Source organism: Protopterus annectens, chromosome 2.part0 (genome assembly GCF_019279795.1).
Source record: "Protopterus annectens isolate FY-2018-M chromosome 2.part0, PAN1.0, whole genome shotgun sequence".
In the NCBI taxonomy this organism is placed as follows: Eukaryota; Metazoa; Chordata; order Ceratodontiformes; family Protopteridae; genus Protopterus; species Protopterus annectens.
Genome location: NC_056728.1, coordinates 61,685,007 through 61,708,978, shown reverse-complemented (window position 1 = coordinate 61,708,978; position 23,972 = coordinate 61,685,007). Strand labels below are relative to the sequence as shown.

Here is a 23,972-nt window from a genome sequence, read left to right as displayed (position 1 = left end):
ATTTCATCTTATTTTTATTTTTATTTTTATTTTTATTTTACATTTTATGTTTTTCATCAATATTTTATCATTATCATTGGTACTTTTGACTTGATTAAACATCGTTTGGTGACATCTGCACATGCACTTATATATCATATTTCATGTGCAAGAGATCTATATGTGCTTTTTATATCTTACAATCATATTACATAACTATATTTTATCATATTAATGTTCAAAACATATTTACATTCTCTATAGTGTTCTGTTTCTAGTTCATTAATATATGGGAAAGTATATACATATTCTTTCTCAAATAAAGATTTTTATATAATGGCTAGAACATTATAAACTCTAGATCCCATATAACAGCATGGATGATTTTGACATTTATTTCTTACTGTGATTATTTTATTTTATTTCTATTTTATTTTATTTCATTTTATTCTTCACTCATCTTATCAGATCTTATATATATATAATGCAATTGTTGTTAGGTTCTACATTACATTTCACAGAACCTGGTTGTTGATAGTTTCCCTTCTTGAAGCTTGTTTAGCTTCTAGATCCAGTAAGCCACATATAACATACATTGGTAATCCCCCTTTTGGATCCCTTTACATACATCCGTGAATCTAAACTGCAGGAATTACAGACTTTGCACCTTTGCGCCTTTTTAGAAGTATGTGCACACATAGTAGCTCAGTTAGTATATTAGTCTTTAGTTTTTTGCTACAAGTAAGATTTTCCTATCTTAAAATTGGTTCAAGATATTTTTGTTGCACTTTGCACTTCATTATTTTACCAACTGACGATCACTGTACCTATCAAGTGACGTCATGACGTTATCTACGCCTTGAAAATATAGCGAATAACAAGAATGAACTAAATAATAACGAAAGAAAACTAGTCACTTTGTTTTGTGACTATAAAAGATCAGCGATAGGCTGTTTTTAACTTTTGATCCTTCATTATCTATGGTGCGCTAAATTTTATTGTTACTATTCATCTTTTAATACCTATATGTGCGCCGTATTTTGTGATATATGTTTCTTACAGAAACTGAGACAGATTCTAAAGATTTACAAAGTATGTGAATGATTGTATTTACAATAAAGCATAAGGCTTTTATTTTTATTTTTATTTTGTTATATATATTTACACTTTTTAATATGTTAAAATACAAGTGCTTCACAACATAGTTGTTTATGAGAACTGCTTTTAGGAGTTGAATCTCAATGGTGATGTTAGTTTCATTTTAAATCTGGAAAGGCAGTTTTTTTCTGAATGACTATGTTAATGAGATTATTACTTCTGTTACTTTTATTAATTAGAAAGCCCTAGTTACCATAGTAAATAATTTTCCCGCCTTGGGTTGTATATAATGTGAGCTTCTTTTTAGTCTAAGTATAATCTGATGAAGCGTAGCTGTGTACTACGTGAAAGCGCTTATTTTTTCCTTGGACCTCAATAAAGCCAGTTTGGAGCCTTTTATGAGATTGGACTGAATTTTGTTATACTGCTTGTTCAAGATATCGTGGCTGGTAACTCCTGTTTCATTTTTGTGATTTATGAATACAATTGAATTAGATTGTAGTACCCAAAAATGCAATAGTCATACATTTCAACCTCTTAGCACAAAAAAGTCTGGGAAAAGCCTCACAGAATGGGGGGGGAAAGGCCCAAAATAGGGACAGATTTTAAATATTGCTCTAATAAACTTAGAAAGCTGCTAGAATAACAGAATTTGTCTTGGCATGCATTTCTCTGAAGGATATGAAGTCTAAAACACAAATGTATATCATTATTAAGTGACTTCACTCCTTAGATCATCCAAGTGATTTGCCAGAAAATCACAAATTTTATGAGGAACAGACCAAAAATGTGAGGCAAAAATGTGGACATTCTGTGAAAATCTGTAAAATTTAGAGGTATGGAATAGAAGAAAGTGAAAAACAGAGATAATGGGGAAATAAAAGTAATATGAGGGTTAATGGGGAAAGTGGAGAGAGGATGAATAGACAGTGAAAGTAAGTGGGCATTTGCTCAACTGAAGTCTGAAAGGAATTTTGAAAAGAGATTATGGACAGCTGAGGAGAGATTATCTATGCACAGTACATGGACAGCTGAGGAGAGATTATCCATGCACAGTACATGTCTACAGCCATGTATTCAGTAGGTAGCCCTTCATCTGTAGTGTGAAGGACTTTGTTTTCTGTTAGTCTACAACTGAGTGGGATGATGGATCAAGTTCCATATTTTGCTGAGTTAAGAGAAGTACAAGGACTCCTCTGCAGAACTGTTTGATTTTGTTACAGTCAGCAGCATTTCTTCAGCAGAGCACAGTGATATATAAGGAATGTAGTGTTGGAGAGTATCGTACAGGCTTGAACATTTCTCAGATTCATATATGAGTTTATGGGAAGTGACTACTTGTGAGTATGTTATGAAATGTCTTAGTTTTATCAACTGGAGTTGCTTTAGTGCAAGGCAGTGGTGTGACCTATAGTGGTGATTAGTATCATAGGTTGGTACTAGCCTATTGGCCTTAGGGCCTATGCAAGCTTAGCCATAACAATTCCCTGGATATTTCTTCCCACGATATTTACTTCTCTGGACCCCTGTCTAGCAAGGCAACTGACATGATCCCCGGGGTGAATTTCCTATCTCCCATCCAATCATCAAGGTTCCTTTTGAAGAGGGCCAATGAGGCGCTCTGCCTGACATGTATGGGCAGTAATTCCAGAGTATGGGGAGTCTCTGGGTCAGGAACCTGTCCCTCCAGCATGTTTTGTTCATTGCGATGACAAGGTTTAGATCCCTGGAGTGTGTGGCTCTGAGGGATTGGGATTTCTTTAAGTGGAGCATGTCCAACAGCTCAGGGTTTGACATGGCCTTGTATGTTAAGCAGAGATCGCCTCTGAGTAGACAATATGCCACAGAGTATAGCTGGAGTATTTTTAGACAGTCAGCATATGGCATCTGCTTTAGGCCTGCGATTCTTTTAGTGAGGTATTTCTGTGGCCTTTCCAGCTGTTGCAGATGTCTTGTGAGGTACATACCAAATGGGGCATTATACTCTATAATGGGTCTATGAGAGATGAGTACAGTGGGACAATGACCTCCTTTTTTCTGGATGAAAAGCCCTTAGTGATTAGGTGTGCCACATAGAAGGATTTCCTGACTGTTGTGGCAATGTGGTTATCAAAAGTGAGACCACTGTCCACCTGTGTCCCTAAGTCTCTCATCACACTTTAGATGTTTAGTGTCCTGCCACCTATGTGATAATTCATGGGTACATGTTTTTTTCCAAAAGGGATAACTATACATTTCTTGGCATTAAGCTTGAGCCCATGGCTCTGGCACCAGGCATCTGTTTCTGTAAGGCCCTTTTGTAGAATATCCACATCATTTGGGGATTCAATAATGGCTCCAAGTTTGCAGTCATCTGCAAACTTTGTTAGCCAGAGTCCCTTAGTGTTGGCCTGTGCTTCAGAGAAGTAGATGCCAAACAATAGTGGTCCCAGGACTGAACCCTGAGGTACTCCACTTGTCACTTGTCTGGAGCTTGATTTGGAGTTAGCTACCTTTATAGTCTGGGTTCTGTCAGTAAGCCAGTTGGCAACCCATCGAGTGACGTAGGGATTTATGCCCAGCTTAGTAAGTTTATCTATGATTCCAGAGTGGGGGATGGTGTTGAAGGCCTTGGTGAGGTCCAGATAGGCTGTGTGGACTGCCTTACCCTCGTCCACAGCTCTGGAGACTGATTTGAAGATGTCAATCAGATTCAGGAGACAAGATCGGCCCTTCACAAACCCAAACTGGGTGGGGTCCAGTGTTTGAAGGTTGCCAGTGTCTTTGTTTATAAGTTCTATCATAATGCGTTCCATGCCTTTGCAGAGCAGGCTTGTCAGACTGATGGGACAGTAGTTCCCGGGATCCAAAGCAGATCCTCCCTTGTGGAGCGGGATAACTGTAGCTGTGCACCACTCAGTGGGCACGAAGTCTGAGGTGAGGCTATGATTAAACATGACACTTAAGTGAGGTGCCAGTTCATTTTGTAGTTCATGTAGTACACAGCCTGGGATATCATCTGGTCCCGTGGATGCTGTATTCTTAGCTTTGGAGAGTGCAGTTTCTACCTGTGTAGCCACGATTATCGGAATTTGGCAATCTTTTGGTATTGAGATGGGGCCTTTAGGGGGTGAGAGGGGGGTGAAGTTGGCACTAAATCGATCTGCCAGGATATTGGCAGTATCCTTGGGATCAGAATATTTAATGCCATTCTGTTGTAGCTCGGAGCAGCTATGTTATTGTAGCACTGAGTGGACAGAGTTGAGAGGGTTGTAGGTTAATCAGTATAGGAACTGTATGTAGGAGGGTAGGGATTTGAAAGGATGAAGCAATGCTCATTTTGGCTTTATCTGTTACAAAGGGTTTAATGCTATAGAGAAAGTTTTATTTGCAGACTGCTTTATGCAATGGTTGAATTTTGAATAATTGTAGTTTATATGAATTGTGACAAGGCATTTACATGAAAATGGGGTTGCACTGGCTGGTTGCTGTATGTAGATAAGAGCTGGATAAACAACTATGTTGAGATCAATTCGAAAGTAGGGGCAACAAGGAAAAGACCACAAGTTTGGGCTGATAAAAAGGAGCTGGAGCTAAGGAGGTGGTGAAGCCAGATTATTCTGGATCAGAAATGAACAACTTCTGAGTTGTAAGGTGATGATTGCATGATTGCTCCCCAGGCTAGTGAAAGCGGATAACATATACATACTAAATCTAGAGCACTTGATAATAGTTTTCAATCTTACTCACAAACACTGGCTAATCTACAATGTATGTACTGTACCTGTGTACTATGTATGTATTCTACCTATGTTCCAAATTTCAGTTGTACACCACAAATCTATTAATTACCTTTATTTTTAAAATTATTTTTTTGTTTGTTCTCTCCACTTTAAATGTTTATGTGCTGCATACCACTGTAAAAACATGTCTCTTGTAATTTGTGTGTATACTGATCATGTCTAAATAACTAAATGTGTCTGTAATTTTTCTTTGTGGAGCTTTTCTCCCAGGGCCTCTGCTGAAAAACAGCCTTTTCGGCTCAGTCAGACACCCCCGGTTAACAAATGTAAAATAAAAATAAATTTGTTTGTGTCTTTCGACTTTTCCCGGTTAGGGGTCACCACAGCGGAACACCGGTCCACTAATGATTGGTAGTTGATTTTTACATGCCGAGTTACCAGCCCTGATGCACAACCTTCAGTGAAGGTATGCCCATTCATGCATGTCTCCACGCAGAAGACGCTCTAGCTGACAATCGAACCGGACAGTGTCTTACTGTGAGACAACAACACTACCGCAGCACCACCACCGCGGGTCTCATAAAATAAAAATAAATAATAAAAAATGTTCCTATTCCCATAGGTAGTATAAGAGCATAGTTCAGGGAGATTTGAAATGAGAGAGAATTTGAAGATCTGATCATTTTATAGGGGTTGTATGTTTTTCACTTTGTGGATCCCAGAGTTTCTTGTATGAGAACTGGATTGTAGATGAAGAGTTGTATCATTTATCTCAGGGGCAGGTAAGGCTCACAGTGGAAGATCATAAGCCACACTTCTCCACACTTTCTGCTTTTAGGGTCAGCTGGATACCCCCTACCTATGAGACGCAAAGGCTTTATATATAACATTGTAAGTATTTAAAGTGTCCTAATAGTCCAGATGTTTCATGTGATATTCATATGTATATGTGATGGAAATGTAATGATCATGTTAAATTGGCACACAACAACCTTTGAAAGTACTGATTTTACTCAGAAGAGGGAATTGCTTTTATATTGATGCATAAGATTACCTAACTAACATAACTTTTATAACAGTCTATAACCCAAGAGATTATAGTATTTTCAGAAAATATAAATGAGTTAAACAGCTATTGAAGAGAAGCAATGTATTTTTGAATTTCAAGAAACAGAGAGCTCACATCATTTTTGCAAGAGTCCCTCCACTCCTTTAAAGCATTTAACGTTGTTAAGAATTGGCTACAACAGGGTGTATACTGCATCTGGCCAATAAATTTGTAGAGAGTTTTTACTCCTTGCTATTACGCCATATTGACTATTAAGTAAGCCCCTACTTTATAGGATGCCCTTCAGCTAGGAACACCTTTTTATCTTTTCACTTTATTTTAAATAATGAAACATTAATAAATAGTGATCTGAAAGGTACTCCTGGCCAGAAGGTACCATTGGCTGCCACCTAGTTCACATATGTGTAAGACTTGCCACAGCTCTATTAATAAGTCATAGTAATCTGGGCTGACTAAATGTCTTAATGTGATATTGTAGAACAAGGAGTTAGTGTATGGAGAAGCCCACTTTAGAGATCAGTTTGCCTTATTTTTCACTCAGTTTGCACATATGCCAAATGTCCTCAACAGAATTAATAGTCTTAGTTATATATTTATTTACTTTTTATACATGGAACAATGCAGATCACCATTGATCATTTTCAGGCTCCTGGGCAGTGACGCATATGATTCAAAGACTGATGCAGAGTCCTTGTTCTTCTGGTATCATACATCTCTTTATATGATTTTGGGTACATCTGCAGCCTCATTCCCACCCCAAGCCTCTAATAGTTCAGTGTAAGGCTTTTTTTCATTTTAATTATGTTTTGTTTACCAGGTTATTCCCGCTGGGAGTCTATCCATTTTAAGTGAGGACCTGGGGGGGGAGAAGGCCCAAAGGAAATTGTGTGATTGTATATGTTACTAGCTGACAAAATAAAAAAAGAGATATACAAATACAAGTTCAGAGGTGAATGTAATAAATTAACTTTGACTTTACAGAATGTAAATAAAGTGTATGCAGCATAATCAAAAATAAAGAAAACACAAGATAAGTATATTTATTTCAGACTACAGGTAATGACATAATCAGCAATGTAAGCTGAACTTAAAGTAGAAAATTTATATCAGTTGTCTGACATCAGGGTACATTCTAAGTTGTGTATGGTGAGAGTGTAAGGCTGTTATGTTACAGGGTATCATTTATAGGTTCATAGGTGTTTACTAGGCTAATGACCACAAGGGCTTTTTTAAGTCTAGCTATGCATCCCAAATCTCTGATAAGTTCTGATACCCTTGATAAGTGTAAGCAGAGGTTTGGGAGATGTTACCTGTGTCCATTAGAGACATAGGTGCCAAACCAGGGATGAATTTCCGGTTTCCCATCTAATTGTCCAAGTTGCAGCTGAAGTTGGTTAGGGAAGGTCTCTGCTTCACATGAATGGGGACCTTGTTCCATAGATGCGGTAATCTCTGGGATACATACCTATCTCTCCAGCAGGACCTATTTATATAACAGGCAACATTTAAGTCTTTAGAATGGGTAATTTTAGTGCTGTTTGCTTTGTGGATCAGAGTGGGGTCTGACAATGCCCTGTATGCCAGCCATAGCTCTCCCCTCAAAAGCCTGTGTAGGAGACAGAATACAGAGATAGGGCCTCTAGGTGGTCTGCTTAGGACATTTTACTTATGCCCTGTATTCTTTTAGTGAGGAATCTCTGTGGTCATTCTAATTATTGGATATCCCTGGTTAGGTACATACCAAAGGGAGCATTGTACTCAATGATAGGTCTGATGAATGCTGAATACAGTGGAACAATGACTTCCTTGGACTTAGATGCCATAGCTTTGTTTATAAGTTGTGCAATATAGAATTATTTTCTCACCACTGTAGACACATGATGGTCAAAGGCTAGATTACTATTTATGTGTCTCCCTAAGTCCCTGACCACTGGGTCAACTCTAAGGGGTGTGTTGTCAATATGATAGTTACCAGGGATGGATGACTTCCCAAAGGATACTACTATGCATTTCTTGGCATTTAGTTTTAGTCCATGGCTCTGACATCAGTTGTTTGTCTGTGTCAGTCCGACTGGAGAGCATTTGTGTCAGTGGGAGATTCAATGACAGCTCCTAATTTGTAATCTTCTGCAAATTTAATCAGCCAGAGACCACTGACACTGGGCAAAAGGAACGGTCCAAGGACTGAAGCCCTGAGGGACTCCACTTGTGACTGGCCTCTTTGTAGAGGTGGACTCCCCAATTCTAACTTCCTGGGTCCTGTCTGTGAGCCAGTTGGCTATCCACCGGGTGACATACAGGTTTGTACCTAACCTCTTGAGTTTGTCAACAATGCCCGGGTGGGGTATTGTGTCAAATGCCTTGGCCAGGTCAAGGTGGGCAGTCTGAACAATTTTGCCCTCATCCATTGCTTTGATGACCTTCTCAAAGAAGTCCATCAGATTGGGTAGGCATGATCTGCCCATGACTTAAACAAACTGGGTTGAATCCAATGTCTGGAGGTTTACTATATCTGTATCGATCATTTCCTTAAAATTTTAAGGGAAACATAAACACTGCTTTACATTGAGTTTTCTGAATGAGCAAAGGACATCACTTCTGTGATTGTCAGAAGATAGCTGTCTCTAGGTTCCAGATAAGTAAACATGCTGGGAACATTGTTTACACAAGTATTGTTAGTTTAACAATAAGTTAAAGTATAGGTTAAACTTTAAGTAGCTTAAGGGTGAAGCTGACTTGTACGTAACTGATTCCATCTAGGGATATCCAGTTAAGGTTGTTTAAATTGTAACAATCTTGTAACTGATTGAGGTTACTATCTACAAAACTGTCTTTTGTGGTAACGTACAGTTAGCAATTTGGTTTCTTGTTTTTGTAACATTGCCCACAGTTTTGGTAGTAGTAAAATTTCAGCCAATTTTATTTTGGATAATGGAAGTTGATTAAGTCCTAGAAATAGAAGGCAATGCTCTTGTTAATTTGTTTTAAAGAAGTCATTGATATATTGTTCAAAAAACAGTCCCAGAAATTCATTAAGGTTCCTAGCACAAACTGAAAGGCCCTTCTAGAGCAGCATGTCCATCTGGATTTAGAAACCTGCTAGCCACAATGAAATGAGACCTCTTTATCAGGTAATTGGCATGTTTCTTGACTCACGGTTACTCCAACGATATGCAGATCATGGTTGGTCTGCATGTTGCAGTAGTAAAGTACAGTTTTGTACCTACCATAAATGTAGATGTTCGAAGATCCACATTGCTGCAGTCCTTACACTTGGGTAGTCCGCTGTCCTCGGTCGGCCCGAATATCAAAGTATAAGGCTGACGTCGGTCAAGGCGCATTAGACTGACATCAGGACGTCAGGGTACAAATGCGCATGACCAACGTCATATCCTCAGTCTTTTCTTGCCCCAGATGTCAGGAGACCCTAAAAAGAAAGGTCAAAACCAAAAGACAGCAAACACCCAACCAACCACCCTTGCAATAACAATATGTACAATATATACAATATATACAATATTTACAACCCAACCCACACAACCGCCTCAACTACAGAGGGGAAGGAGGGAGGTTGACTGCAGCAATGTGGATCTTCGAACATCTACATTTATGGTAGGTACAAAACTGTACTATGTTCTTCATCTCACATTGCTGCAGTCCTTACACTTGGGTAGAATCCCAAAGCAGAGGAAAGGGAGGATGGCAAAACTATAAGGAAGCAGGAGCTGCCAAAATGCCCTGTAAAATAGCAGTGGCAAAACCAGCCCTAGATTTAGAGTAAAGTGGAAGGTGATAATGCTTAGAGAAAGTATGCACTGAACTCCAAGTAGCTGCCTCCAAAATATCCTTAGTAGCCACCCCCCTTAAAAAAGCTGTCGAAGTGGCAGTAGCCCTAGTGGAATGAGGCCTAATCCCAGCTGGAATCTCCTTGCCATGATGGGAATAACAGAAAGCAATGCAAAACCCAATCCACTTAGAAATAGTTTGTTTTGACACAGGCTTGCCCTGAGAACCTAAAGCAAATGAAACAAATAACTGCTGAGACTGCCTGAACCCTTTAGTTCTGTCCAAATAATATCGCAACTGCCTGTGCACATCTAAAGTATGCAAAATCTTTTCCCCATTATTTTGGGGATTTGCATAAAAAGTAGGCAAATGAATAGTTTGGTTTAAAGCCACACTAGAAACTACTTTAGGCATAAAGGAAAGATTAGTACGTAAAGATACCCTATCCTTATGGAAAATTAAGAAAGGCTCAACCGCCATAAGGGCCTGCAACTCAGAAACCCTTCTTGCAGAGGTAATAGCCAACAAAAAAGCAGTCTTCCATGATAAAAATTTTAACTCAGTAGTAGCTGCAGGCTCAAAAGGTTGTAGAGTGAGTTTCTCCAACACAAAATTGAGATCCCAAGCAGGAGTAGGAGCTCTTCGGGGGTCTTGTATTCTTTGCCCTCTAAGAAATTGCTTGAACAAAGGATGAGAAAACAATGGTGGGTCACAATCATAGTGAGCCGAAATTGCTGCAGCATGAACCTTAATAGAAGAGAAGGACAAACCTTTGTCCAGTAACTCAGTTAGATATTGAAGAGCCACACTTAAATTAGGCTCAGAAACATCAAAATCCTTTGCTGCACTCCAAAATAAAAATCTCTTCCATTTATCTGCGTACACTTTCCTTGTACTAGGCCTTCTAGCTTCCAAAATAACATTCAAAACTTGCTGTGGAAGTGGAGGCCCACTATGGTTCAAAACAGAATATGCCAGGCTGTTAGGTGCAGAGAGTGAAGCTTGACATTGAGCAAATGACTGTCCTCCTGAGACAACAGGTGTGGAATCAAGGCAAAAGCCATGGAGGCTTCCGTACCAGGCTTCTCAGTAATGGGTACCAATGCTGTCGAGGCCAATCTGGAGCTATCAAAATCATCCTTGGCTTGTCCTGTCTGGCCTTTAGTAGTACCTTTGGGAGGAGAGGCAGAGGCGGAAAGGCATACACATGAAGATTGCTCCAATTGAAAGAAAGAGCATCCACTTTCCAAGCTGTGGGATGAAACCTTTTGTGCAAAACTTTGGCAGCTGGTGGTTTAGTGGAGAAGCGAACAGATCTATGTCTGGAGTTCCCCATGACACTGTCAATTTCTGAAATACATGAGGATCCAATTTCCACTCGTGGGGATCCATAATTTGTCTGCTCAACACATCTGCTAAGGAGTTCTGTGCTCCCGCAGAAACCTTGCCTGAAGATTTAGCTGTAAACTGAGAGCAGTCTCCCACAAAATCATTGCTTGCCTGCGTAGAGGATAAGAATGTGTTCCGCCTTGCTTGTTGATGTACCACATGACAGTTGTGTTGTCTGTTAGAATCAACACCTGCCCTGGAAGAAGTAAATCCTTGAAAGCTATTAATGCAAACTGGACTGCTAACATCTCTTTCAAGTTGATATGTAGATGTTGTAGTCTGGCAGGCCACTTGTCTTGTATCCACTTTCCATTCAGATGAGCTCCCCAAGCTTTGTCTGAGGCATCTGTCGTTAAAATCTGACTCGCCTCTGGCCGGGTCACAGAGAGTCCCTTGTTTAGGTGACATTCCTGAGCCCACCACAACAATTCCTTTTGAATGCAAGGTATTATTTGAATGACAGTGTCCAAATCCTGGCAGTGCTGTGTCCATACATTTTGAGATACCATTGTAGCTTCCTCATATGCAGTTTGGCATTGGGAAGCACCAGAATACAAGATGCCATGAACCCCAAGGCTTGAAGGACTGTCCTTGCAGTCAGCCTGGACTGATGAGACAACTGATGAAAGTAAAGGGAAAGATTCTTTTGTTTGTCCGGGGTCAAAAAGGCCATCTGGGATGCTGTATTCAGTCTCACACCCAGAAAGCACATGTCCTGAGAGGGTACTAGACTGGACTTTATTTCGTTCACAGAATACCCCAGGCATCTTAGCACTGCTATCACATAATCCAAATGATGAAGAAGCTCGTCCCTTCCTTGAGCCAGAATCAGGCAATCGTCCAAATAAGGATAGATCTGTATTCCTTTTAACCTGAGGAAAGCTATCACTGGAGCCAGAACTTTCGTGAAAACTCTGGGCGCAGTAGATAAGCCAAAGGGCAATGCAGAGAACTGATAATGAGAAGTCCCAGCTCGAAAACGCAGATACTTCCTGCAACTCAGTCTGATAGGAACATGAAGGTAAGCCTCCTTGAGATCCAAAGTTACCATCCAATGATCTTTGCCCAGCAGAGGTAAAAGCTGTTGTAACGTCAACATTTTGAACTTGGGAATGTCCAGATAAGTGTTGAGGATAGATAAGTCCAAAATTGGTCTCCACGTGTTCCCTTTCTTTGGTACTAGGAACAGGCGAGAATAAAATCCTAGGCCCACTTCTGGCATAGGGACCGGCTGTATGGCCCCTATTTGGAGCAACAGAGAAATTTGCTTGTGAGCCTCTATTCTTTGTTGAGGAGGAACGTCTGGCATGCCTTTGAAAGGAGGCAAGGTATGGAAATAAAACCTGTAACCGTGGTGTATGATATCCAATACCAATCTGTCTTGGGTAATTAAACTCCAATTTTCTTTGAAAAGTGCCAACCTTCCTCCCAAAGGTGCTGCCAGACGAGAAGGCTCTGGCAGCTGAAAAGGTAGGTGATTGGGTCTGTTTACGAAAGGACTGACCCCTGCCCTCACCAAGACTGTGCAGGAGAACTCCCTGTTCTAGGCCTGAAAGAGCCCTGAGCTCTGCCCCTACCACGCCTAGATCTACCCCTAGACTGGGACTCATAAGAAGGATACGCCCACCCCTTAGTAGGCCAATTTCTACTAAACTTTGGAGGCTGAACCTGCAAAAATCTTTAACAGTCTGCATAGACTTAGCCTTGTCTTCCATTTTCTTTAAGACTGCCTCAACAGGAGAACCAAACAACACATCAGATTGTAAAGGAGCATCTAAAATCCTTGTTTTAACATGGTCAGATAAATTCTGATCCCTCAGCCAGGCGTGCCTGCGAAGAACTGACCCAGTGGCAGCCACCCTAGACGAGGCCTGTACAGCATCAAAACCACATTGCAAAGAATGCTTACCCACCTGTTCAGAAACATGTACTAAATCTTGTAACTCTTTACACTCAATACCCTCCGCCAGAGCATCTACCTTAGACTTCAATTGAGAAAGGAGATAATTTTGGTATTTCAACATGTGAAACTGGCAATTCAAAGCCCTCATAGCAAGGGTGGAGGAAGTATAAACTTTCTTTCCCCATCTATCCAAAGCCCTGGCCTCTTTATCTGGAGGAACCGGATTTTTGACAACAGAAGCCTTAACACCCTTAGGCCCCTGACTAACAGTTTCTGGGTCTGCCCTAGGACTCTTAAAAGATACTTATGAGCTTCAGGCACCCTGTAATACCTGTCCGGTTTAACAGGAGCAGGAGGCAAAGAATCAGGATTAAGGGAAGCTTCTGCAAACACATCTTCCACAACATCCAGAACAGGAGGTATAGCCAAAGGCCTATGCTGGGGTAAAACAAAAATTCCCTAAGCCTTTTCCTGGAATCAGAGAAGTCCTGACCTTCCCACTTAAAATGCTCCCTCATGGAATGAAGAGTCTCTGAAAAAGAAAAATCCTCAGGAGGAGAAGCAGAAGGAGTAGAATCATCCACATCAGAATCAGAATAAGGAGAATACTCCTGCAAGTCTTCAGCCAAGACTCAGAAACATCCAAGCCTGCTCAAAACTCCCAAGCTCAGGTTCCACCCTAGGCCTCTTATCAGGAGGGGGCAAAGAACCTCTAATCAAAGTAATCAAATCTTCTGCCATTTTAAGCATATGCTTCTTGGGCACAGATCCTGAAGAACTAGGGGTAACACCAACTGAAGCTAAACCTGGCCTGCCTCTGGGAGAAGCCTTGGAAACAGAAGGAGAGGGCCTAACCACCCTGGGAAGGGAGGGGAGCACAGTAACCTGAGAAGCCCCTTCAGCCTGACCTGCCTCCTGAGAGGCCACATCTTGCAATAACAAAGTCTCTCCCTGGGACTCCAGAGAAACCTCCAGCAGAACCACCGGCTCCACCAACACCTCTAAAGAACCGGCGTCTGCACGGACGGCTCTTCAAGCCTAGGCTTAGCTGCTTTGTCCTTGCGCTTCTTCGAAGAAGCGGGCATCGGAGCATCTGACGGCATTTTATAATTGCACCGCTTCCCAAAGACTAACCTGGCACAATCTAACCTTCTCTTTATAGTGCGCGTATTGAATCTAGCACAAGAGCGACACCCAACAACGTCGTGCTCAGGCCCTAAACAAGGAATACACAAAGTATGGTAATCTCTATGCGGTATCTGTTTCCCACAAGAAATACAGTTATTCACTTTTTCTGACATCCGGTAAACCACTGAGGCAAGAAAAAACTAAAATATTCCCCAACGGGGTACTTAGCCAACTTTGACTCGGTCTGAAACTCCGAATTCGAAAAATTTCAGAACGCCGAATGGCACTTGCAACGCTGCTTCTGCATCGGACCATGCGGCAAAAAAGACTGTGGATATGACGTCGGTCATGCACATTTGTACCCTGACGTCCTGATGTCAGTCTAATGCGCCTTGACCGACGTCAGCCTTATACTTTGATATTCGGGCCGACCGAGGACAGCGGACTACCCAAGTGTAAGGACTGCAGCAATGTGAGATGAAGAACATCCTGCTGCTCTTGTATTAATCATATTCCCCCAGCCACTCTCTCATAGACAACCACACAAGCGCACACACACCACAACCCCTGTATCTGTACCTACCTTATCTACCCTCCAGTGGTTGTCCTGCCCTCTACTACTTTAGTGCCATTATGGCATGTATATATTATGCCTTTGTGTCTAGAGTATCCCCCCACCCTTTGATCTTGCTTATGATGTCTTTGCCATTACAACATTATCTCTCTGGTGTCCAGCGGTTCCCCCACTGCCTCATACCCATAGTAACATTGGTACCATCACAGCACTTAAAGTATTCCCTAGTGGTCCTGCCCATCACCATGCTGTAATTGGTGCCATTATGGTACTTTGAACTGTGGTCAATGGTTCTCCCAATGCCCATTATGCCATTCCATGTCTTAGGGCACTTTATGGAGTTTTCCCTAGTGTTTAGTGTATCCCCCAACCACCAGTCCCTTTAGTAGCATTGGTGTTGGTACTGCACTTTAACCAGTAATCCCTGGAGTCTGGTGAGTCTTCCCCCTTGATTCCCATTTTGATGTCAGTGCCATAATGGCCCTTTTAGAGTAATCCCTGATGTCTACTACTTCTAGCCCACCACATTCTTGTTTGGCAGTCGAACATGGCCTTTTGGCTGTGTTCTCTACAGCAAAGTGGTTGGAATGGCCATGTAGCTTGCTTCCTAGAGGCAGTGCCTGGAAGAGAGGCCACGGTTAATAAGCATATGCCTCTCCCACAGAATGCCTCATTAGCATTCAGCATGGCCATGTGGCCAGCCCTCCGTGATGCTACACATCTTCATGTTGGAGGACATGCAGCATCATCCAAGGGTAATTCTATATAGCAAAAAGGTACCATGTTGTGTATACCTCTGTATACACATCACGGTAGCTTCATGAATACAAACCAGTTTTTTGTTGACATAGATGCCAAGGTATTTCCACTTATGTGTATAAAGAAGTTGCACATTTTTCCATTGCCAAATAATATTTGTTAAATATATAAAAATGAAATAGAATTCTGTATTCAGCAGCATTGTCATGTCATGTGTCACACAACAAAATATGCTTATTTCATGCAATCTTCTTACTCTACTTTTCAGAGTTGTGTGAGTAGTGGTAAACCACAAGTGAACTGGAATTGGGATGAGTTATGATAATGGTTATGCAAATGTTATGCTAATTAGATAGCCTGATTTCTGTCTGGATGCACCTGTTTTTCAGAATTTAGATATCTGCAGTTTTGAGAGGTAGACATGAAAGAACTTTAACATCACAACATTTGCCTATTTTGGAAAAGGACTAATAATGGAATGGCTAACACTAGTGTATGCAATTTGGAAAAAAGTAAGCTAACAGATTAAATACAAACAGTGTCTGATATGGCTTTTGTCCTATACAGAACTAGACACAGCATATACCTAAGTACATTAGCCAGTAGATACGTGTGACAGGCTACACTGCAGTCATCCTAGTCACCATTAAGCTTATAGATACTAATTTGAGAAGAATATCTGCCCTGTAATTCCAAGCAATGTGCCAAGGCCAGTATATTCTTCTTCATATTTGGTTATTTTTCATGCTGGTACTCTATAGGTGATCTTCTTCTTTATTTAATTTTTTTGCAAAAAAAAATTCTAATGACAAAGTACCTAAAATCTTAACACCATTTATGAGGACTTTCTATCAAGTGGGTGAAGTCCTTTCAGTTTTGTCATTTCTTATAGTTTATATTTAAAGAGAAGTATATGTCTATATATATATATCAAGAGAGAGAGAGAGACCAACTTCCATACGTAGATATGTAAATCATAGCAATAAAGGACACACCAGCAAACTTACTGTGACTGGAAATGTGGTACAGGAGATTTAACTTCATAAGAGCTCTAATCACCAAGCAAAATGGACAAAATAGTTTAAATGCAGGACATTGGCAAAGAGTTCCACTATGGACTATTTGCTTTGTAATTGCAAAACATGCCTGCATAGTCAGTTGGTTTAGTTATACTCTGCTTTGTTTTAATGGACTCCTTGGCCACTCTAGTGGCATAGGGGGATAAAGTCCTGACTACAGCCCAACTAACCAGGATTCACTTAGCAGCTTGGAGGCAGGGCAATACACCAGCATGTCCCCATTGCACATCCACCCTCACAACAAAAATAAGTGCTCATGTGGAGTGGAAAACAGGTTTGGGCCTAAAAGAAAAATAGCTTCCCTAGCAAATGTTATGCTCCCCAGGATGCCCTTAAGATCTGCCACAGCTACAGCCATACAAAGCCCAGGGTGTACCAGGGAGTGGCAGGTAGACCAAGCAACCGATGTAGGGCACTAGGTTAGAGTGCCATAGGATGAAATAGGACTGAGACAAAAAACAAAAAGTTTTAATGACTCTCTAATAAGGCAGAGCACACGCTGAATAAATGATTTTTTTTAAATCATTTAAAGTCTCTTAGGAACAAGTGTAGGGCAAACCCCAGAAACAAATCCATATGATGGGACCATAATTACAGGGTCTATATCAGTTCGTTGAAATTGCTGATGATTGAATACCAGATGTTTGAACTGTGAAGTTTGAACACTGATTATCGCAAAGCCGCCGTACATCAAATTCTTTCCCAGGGAAAGAATTAGGTGGGTCGTTTCTGTGGGTTCACGATTATCAGGACTGTGGTGGGAAGTTATGGGTCGGGTTCAGGTAAGTGTGCAATTGTGTGGACGTTAGGGTTAGGGTGCGAGTTAGGTGAGATAGGGTTAGTGCGCAGGTGAGGTGGGCGTGCTTTAGTGACAGACTTTAGGGTTAGGGCGGGATAGGTGGGTTAGGGCGTGGGTCAGGTGAGTGTGTGATAATGACGGACCTTAGGGTTAGGGTTTGGGTTAAGGTAAGTGGATAGATAGTAGTGTATGTACAGTTTAGTGTAGGGTTAGATGTAGGATTTTAAGCGTATGTGTGTGGATTGCTGTGTTTTTGGTGTGCTTGTGTTGTGTATGTGTTTCTTGGAACAGCGATTTTTTTCCCTGGGAAAAAAATTGCTGTTCTAAGATTTTGATGTTTTTGCAGTTCGTGGTTAGAAGTTCGAACATATGGTGTTCGAACTTCAGCCATTTCGGTGAACTGATATAGACCCTAATAACAGCAAGCTTTATAACAAAAGGAAATAATTTTGACAAAAAAATAAGAAGAGTAATTCCCAGAATGTTAGAGCCCTTGTCACTGAAATAAACAACTCAGGAGCTTAATAAAATCCACCAAAGTCAAGTATAAGGCTAAAATAGCCACCCATGCCAAACACAATCACAAGGCATTTTTCAGTAATGTCTGTACTCTCAAAAGTACAAGGCAGCAATGCACTGAAATGATTGTAAATGAGGTTACCTACACTAAGGCTGAAGATATATCGAATCTACTAGCTGATAAATTTATCTCTAACTTTATCCCTCTCTCCCCATCTATCCTTCAAGATATACCTGAAACTGGCTCACGTCCAGCTATTACACAAAACCAACTCCTAAAAGTGCTATCAAAAGCTAAAAATACTGCATTGATGGATACTGACAATATCCCTGGATGCATCTTAAAAAGCATAAAGCGCGGTTTAGCCCCACCCCTAACAACATTGTTCAAACTCAGCCTCCGAACAGGTTTTGTACTAAAGACATCCATGATCAGTATCAGTAAGAAACTAAGGTCCTTCATAAAATCATCCAAGCCTTCTTTAGCTATGTTAAGAATCTAAGTAGCGAACTTGCAGATATGCAATGAACGAGTGCAAAATAGCACAAAATATACTGAACCTACTGATATTGCTAAAATCCTAGCAGATAGATTCAGTGCAAACTTCACCCCCTCTCCCCGCCAAAGCGGCCCACACCAATACTGGAAAAGTGTAGTGTCCCGGAAATCACAGACGGACAGGTGAAAATAGTCCTTTCAAAAGCCAAAAACACAGCGTCAATGGGGCCAGATGGTGTCCCAGGCTGCGTCTTGCATGAACTACAGAACGAACTAACCCCCCACCTAAACACGCTGTTCAGCCTCAGCCTCTCCACAGGCTACGTGCCCACAGAATGGTGCACAGCAACCGTTATTCTACTCCACAAAGGAGGGGCCACAAACGACCATGGTAACTATCACCCCATAAGTCTGACTAGCCAGGTCTGCAAGGTTATGGAGCGCATCATCATGGAACTCATTAACAAAGACATTGAGAACCTCCAAACACGTGGCCCGACCTAGTTCGGCTTTCTTAAGGGCAGATCATGCCTACTAAACCTGGTTGACTTCTTTGAGACAGTCACCAAGGCCATAGACGAGGGAAAGGTTGTTCACACAGCCTACCTTGACCTCGCCAAGGCTTTTGACACCATTCCCCACTTGGGTATTACAGAAAAATTCACCAGCCTGAACATAAACCCCTACGTCATGAGATGGGTTGCCAACTGGCTTACAGATAGAAATCACACGGTAAGAATAGCGGGCTCCAGGTCCGATTCTAAACCAATCACAAGTGGTGTCCCACAAGGCTCGGTCCTGGGACCCCTACTGTTCGGCATATACTTCTCAGAAGTACAGGCAAACGCAGGAGGACTATGGCTAACCACGTTCTCTGATGACTGCAAACTGGGAGCCATAATTGACTCTCCGACTGACACAGACATCCTCCAAAAGGGCCTTACTGAGACGAACTCCTGGTGTCAAAGTCATGGCCTCAAGCTAAATGCCAAAAAATGCATAGTCATCCCATTTGGGAAAAACAAAACACCCACAAATTACCACATAGGTGGCAGCCCCCTTAATACAGAAGAGGGAATAAGAGATATGGGGACCCAGGTAGATAGTAATCTCTCCTTTGACAATCATATTGCCAAAGTAGTTAGGAAATCCTTCTATGTGGCCCATCTAATTACTAAAGGGTTTGCATCTAGAAGGTTATAGTGCCCCTCTACTCATCACTCATCAGACCCATCATAGAGTACAATACCCCATTTGGCATGTACCTCACAAGACACTTTCAACAACTGGAGAGACCACAAAAGTACCTCACCAAGAGGATTACTGGCCTCAAACATATGTCTTATGCAGCCCGACTGAAAAAACTCCAGCTGTACTCAGTGGCATATCGCTTACTCAGAGGTGATCTCTGCCTGACTTACAAAGCCATGTCCAACTCAGAATTGATGGACATGCTCCACCTAAAGAAATCCAATTCAGTGTGAGCCATGCACTCTAGTGAGCTAAACCTCACCACAACAATAAATAGAACATGCTGGAGGGATAGATTCCTGTCACAGAGACTCGCCATGCTTTGGAACAAAATTCCAAACTACATTAGGCAGAGCCCCTCACTAACACTCTTCAAGAGTAACCTTGACGAGTGGATGGGTAACAGAAAATACACCCCTGGAATCACTTCATTGGCTCTGCTTGACAGAGGATCAGTTAATTAATCAATGGGGTGGCAAAAGCCGACACATTCTGGCTAGGCTTATAAATGCCCTCGGGCAGATAGCCTAGTACCTACCTATGAACCTAAGTGAATGGAGAACAGCTACAGTCATTCCCCTGCATAAGGGAGGACCTTCTACAGACCTAGCCAGTTACAGACCCATAAAAGTCTGACTAGCATTATATGCAAAGTCATGGAAAGACTTATCATGGAACTAATCATTCAGGTAATAGTGAACCTTCAAACACTGTGCCTGTCTCAGTTAGGATTCATCAAAGACAGGCAGGCTTTCTCAACCTGGTGTATTTTTTTTTTTGAAAAGGTCACCAAAAAAATAGATAAGGGTATTATTGCATCTTTGGGAAGTCATCTATGCTAGGGAACTATCAACTTGACAATATGCCCCGAGTTGACCCAGTTGTTCAGGATTTGGGAACTTATGTGGACAGTGACTTAACTTTTGACCAACATGCGTTCATTGTTATAAAAAAAATCCTTCTATATTGCAAAGCTTATAATCAAAGGGATTTTATGTAGCGTTAGGAACATCATTGTCCCCTTTACTCAGCCCTTATTAGGCCAATCATTGAATATAATGTCCCCTTTGGAATGTATCTGTCCAGACACATGCAACAACTGGAACACCCCACACAGATACCTTACTAAAAAGATACAAGAACTAAACAACATTTCCAACATGGACCAAATCAAAGCCCTGTTGCTATGCTTGGTATCCTACAGACTGCTAAGAGATGACCTGTGTCTGGCATACAAGGCATCCTGACCTGTGTCTGGCATACAAGGCATCCCCTGACCTAGTACTAATGAATTAACAGCAAATCAGCAATTCAAATGGCATCAGAAATATTTGATATAGGGATATAAACCTCTTCTGTAACATCAACAGAATGGTTTGGAGGGACAGGTATATCTTGCTGATACCACCACTCTGGAATACACCCTCCCATCCACATAAAACAAAGTTTATCCCTGTCCATATTCAATTGCAGCTTTCATGTATGGATGGAAAACACAAAGTTTACCCCAGGACTGCCCTCTTTACTGCTAACGGACAGAGGCAGCTCCTAATTGTTTTATCCCTTGCTTGGGCCACCTCAAATTATCTATGGTATGATCACAGTTATTCTCATTATTGTCCATGGGACGAGCAAGACTAATCTCTAACAAAATGGGATACGTTAATTTGAGCACAAAAAGGGAAATTGGCCAGACTTAAAATGGCGCAGAAGGGCAGCTAGCCTAGTACTTACCTATGAACCTATAAAATAAGCAAACTCTGTTTTATACAAAACTCAAAACAAAGCATACCATACTTTAGAGGGAGTGGTATCTGTAACTATTAATCTGTACAGGCTGGCCAAGGAAGAAAACACAGAATGCCAAAAGCATCCTAGTGAGAAGGATGTATTTTTTAACTTTCGTATTTTAGTTCATGCTGAGCCTTTATAAATTACAGTAGGGATGCAACATTAAGCAGAATTGAAATGTTTGTTCCTAAGCACATCCTCCCTGCATTGTACTCACCATTTATTACTGCCTGATTTATGAGAAATGCTAACAAACTTGGTGGTACATTTCTAACTTTCATTTTCCTCTTGGGATTATTCCAAAATACTAATTATAATATAAAATTTCACCAAACAGAAAGCAGTGATTACTGTTTAAAATACATCTGCAAAGGTGGTAGTAGGAGAAACTGCACTTTTTACTATTTTTATTTTATTTATTATTTGTCTTTGTTGACTGGGGAAACTCCGACTGGGCAAAAGCACCTTTTCAGCAGAGGCCCTGAAAGAAAAGCTCCCCAGCACTTTTACAAGTTCATTTACATGTACAAAGTGACATGGTTAAACATATTTACATGGTTAATTTTCATATACAAAGATTATAAGGATCCTTAACATATTCAAATTTAAATGGTTCAGTTTTATTTTTAAATACATTATTTGAGCAGTTTTTTTTCTTATGCAGTGTTATCAGCCACAGGTGAAAGAGAAAAGTTGTTTTGTGTTTGGTATGTAAATAATGCCATCTGCTTAAACTGTTGGTGCTGTAGTAGTGTATAAATTAAGTCAGAGGAGTATATCTAGTCAAATTCAGAGTGAGGGTAATGAGCAGTATTACTATGGACAGAAAAAGGTATGCTAAATTGTAATGGGAGAGGGACAGAGCAGTGAGAGTAATTTGAGAGTAATTATAAGCTATGACATATTACAAAGTAAGGGTATTAGGTCGGTGTATGGATGGGGTAAGAATCTGAGTAGGGTTTAAGGAGTATGTTTGGTGAGCTGCCCACCTGGAATTACAACATGAGCATAGCCAGGAGTGGTGACAATGGTGTTAGTACTTTAAAGTTTGGGAGTTTGTCTCTTAGGTTTACTTGGGTAGGGATGGAGTTATGGAGTTTAGACACATGGTAAGAATACATGGAATTCCCTTTAGACTTATGGGCTTTGTTAGTAAGTAACAGAAATTGTTCTGTGGTGCAGAGTTCTCTAATTGGGGAGTGGGAATGGAGGGTATGCTGTAGAAGCAGGCTTTTTTTAGGTGATGGATAAATTTGAATGTTGTAATTAATTGTGAACAGGTTAGATAGTTAGGGAGTTTTGCCAGTTGAGCTGTTTTAAAGCAAGACAGTGATGTGCCCTATATGAAAGATTTATTCTGAACTTTGCTATCTTATTTTTGTGTGTTATTTAGAATAGTGAGGATGAGGAATGCATAGACAAGGGAGGGAAGTAGGTAAGTTGAGGCTAGTGTTGCCCTAGCTGTGTCTATAAAGTATGCCTTTGCCCTGCAGAGTGAGCTTAGTTTATGACAATTATCTAAATATACTCAACCTACTGCACAGAACAAACTACTGTTGGAAACCATACTATATAAATTTCATTGGCACACACAAATAGAGAGATTTTTCTGTCTATTAACTTCAAGCTCAGTCTAGTCATTAGTGAGAGCAAAGAGAGTAAGGAATCACAGTAATGCACTATTGCTATTTTGGCATATTTCAGCAAATCGAGGGCCCTCAAGTCCATATAGGTCTGAAAAAAGATACCATTATCCACGCAAATTATTACTTCACAAATCTTGAACTGGTTACAGCTTATGTAATGTGTGAAGGGCTGTCTCATTAGTTTAATTCACTGTTATTAAATACGCCACAGTTTTAATGATGCTTTTAAGCAGCCACGGTATAAACCTTTAAGACCTCTTTCATCTAAGTACTAGGGCCTGTCATTTGCAGTATCCCACAGACTGCATACATCTACAGTCATATAACTCTGAAGGTTCAGCCGTGCAACTCCAAGAGCACTTTAAAACCTCACAGTCTACAGATGTGTCTTTTATTTTTATTTTTCATTAGTTAATCGTCTGTGTTGGTTTGTTCAGGGGCCACTTTCAGTAATAGACTAAAAGGCATTACATGCATAATTAAAGTTAGGAATTATTATTATTATTTACATTTATATAGAGTCTGTAAGAAACACAAACTTGAACTTGCAGAGTATACAGAGAAGTAAGGTAGTATGTGTTAGATGCTTTATTCTGCATACAGATATTCAGAGACACCACTTATTGCATTGATGAGAGACACACCGTTAAGGAGCTGAAGATATGGAGGGTGTTATGTTTAAGGGGTTAAATACAACTTTTGCATTATAATGAGTCAAAGATTTTTTTTTGTAAAGTTCTAAAGGTTATTAAGTGTGGGAATGTTTGGACATCAGTAGGCAGGCTGATGGGGCAAGACTGTGGAAAGCTTTTCAGTGGTGTTTAAAGAGAAGGGACAGAAATGGCAGATGATCTGTTTATTACTTAGGGTGTTGTAAAAGTAGATCAAATGTAGAGCAGAAGTTCAAACTAAGAAGTTTGTATTTGCATGTAGACAGTAGGAATGTGAATTTAAGGCTGATGGGAACGGTGCTTGTAAAGG

The 23,972-nt window shown here is 40.7% G+C and overlaps 1 protein-coding gene across 1 annotated transcript in view; it reads left to right on the top strand.

Annotated features, from left to right (window-relative positions):
* LOC122792700 (1-phosphatidylinositol 4,5-bisphosphate phosphodiesterase beta-2-like) overlaps positions 1-23,972 on the top strand; it is a gene marked incomplete at its 5' end in the record, with an annotated part of 275,305 nt that overhangs the window by 230,771 nt on the left and 20,562 nt on the right. The gene's annotated exons all lie outside the window — the stretch shown is intronic.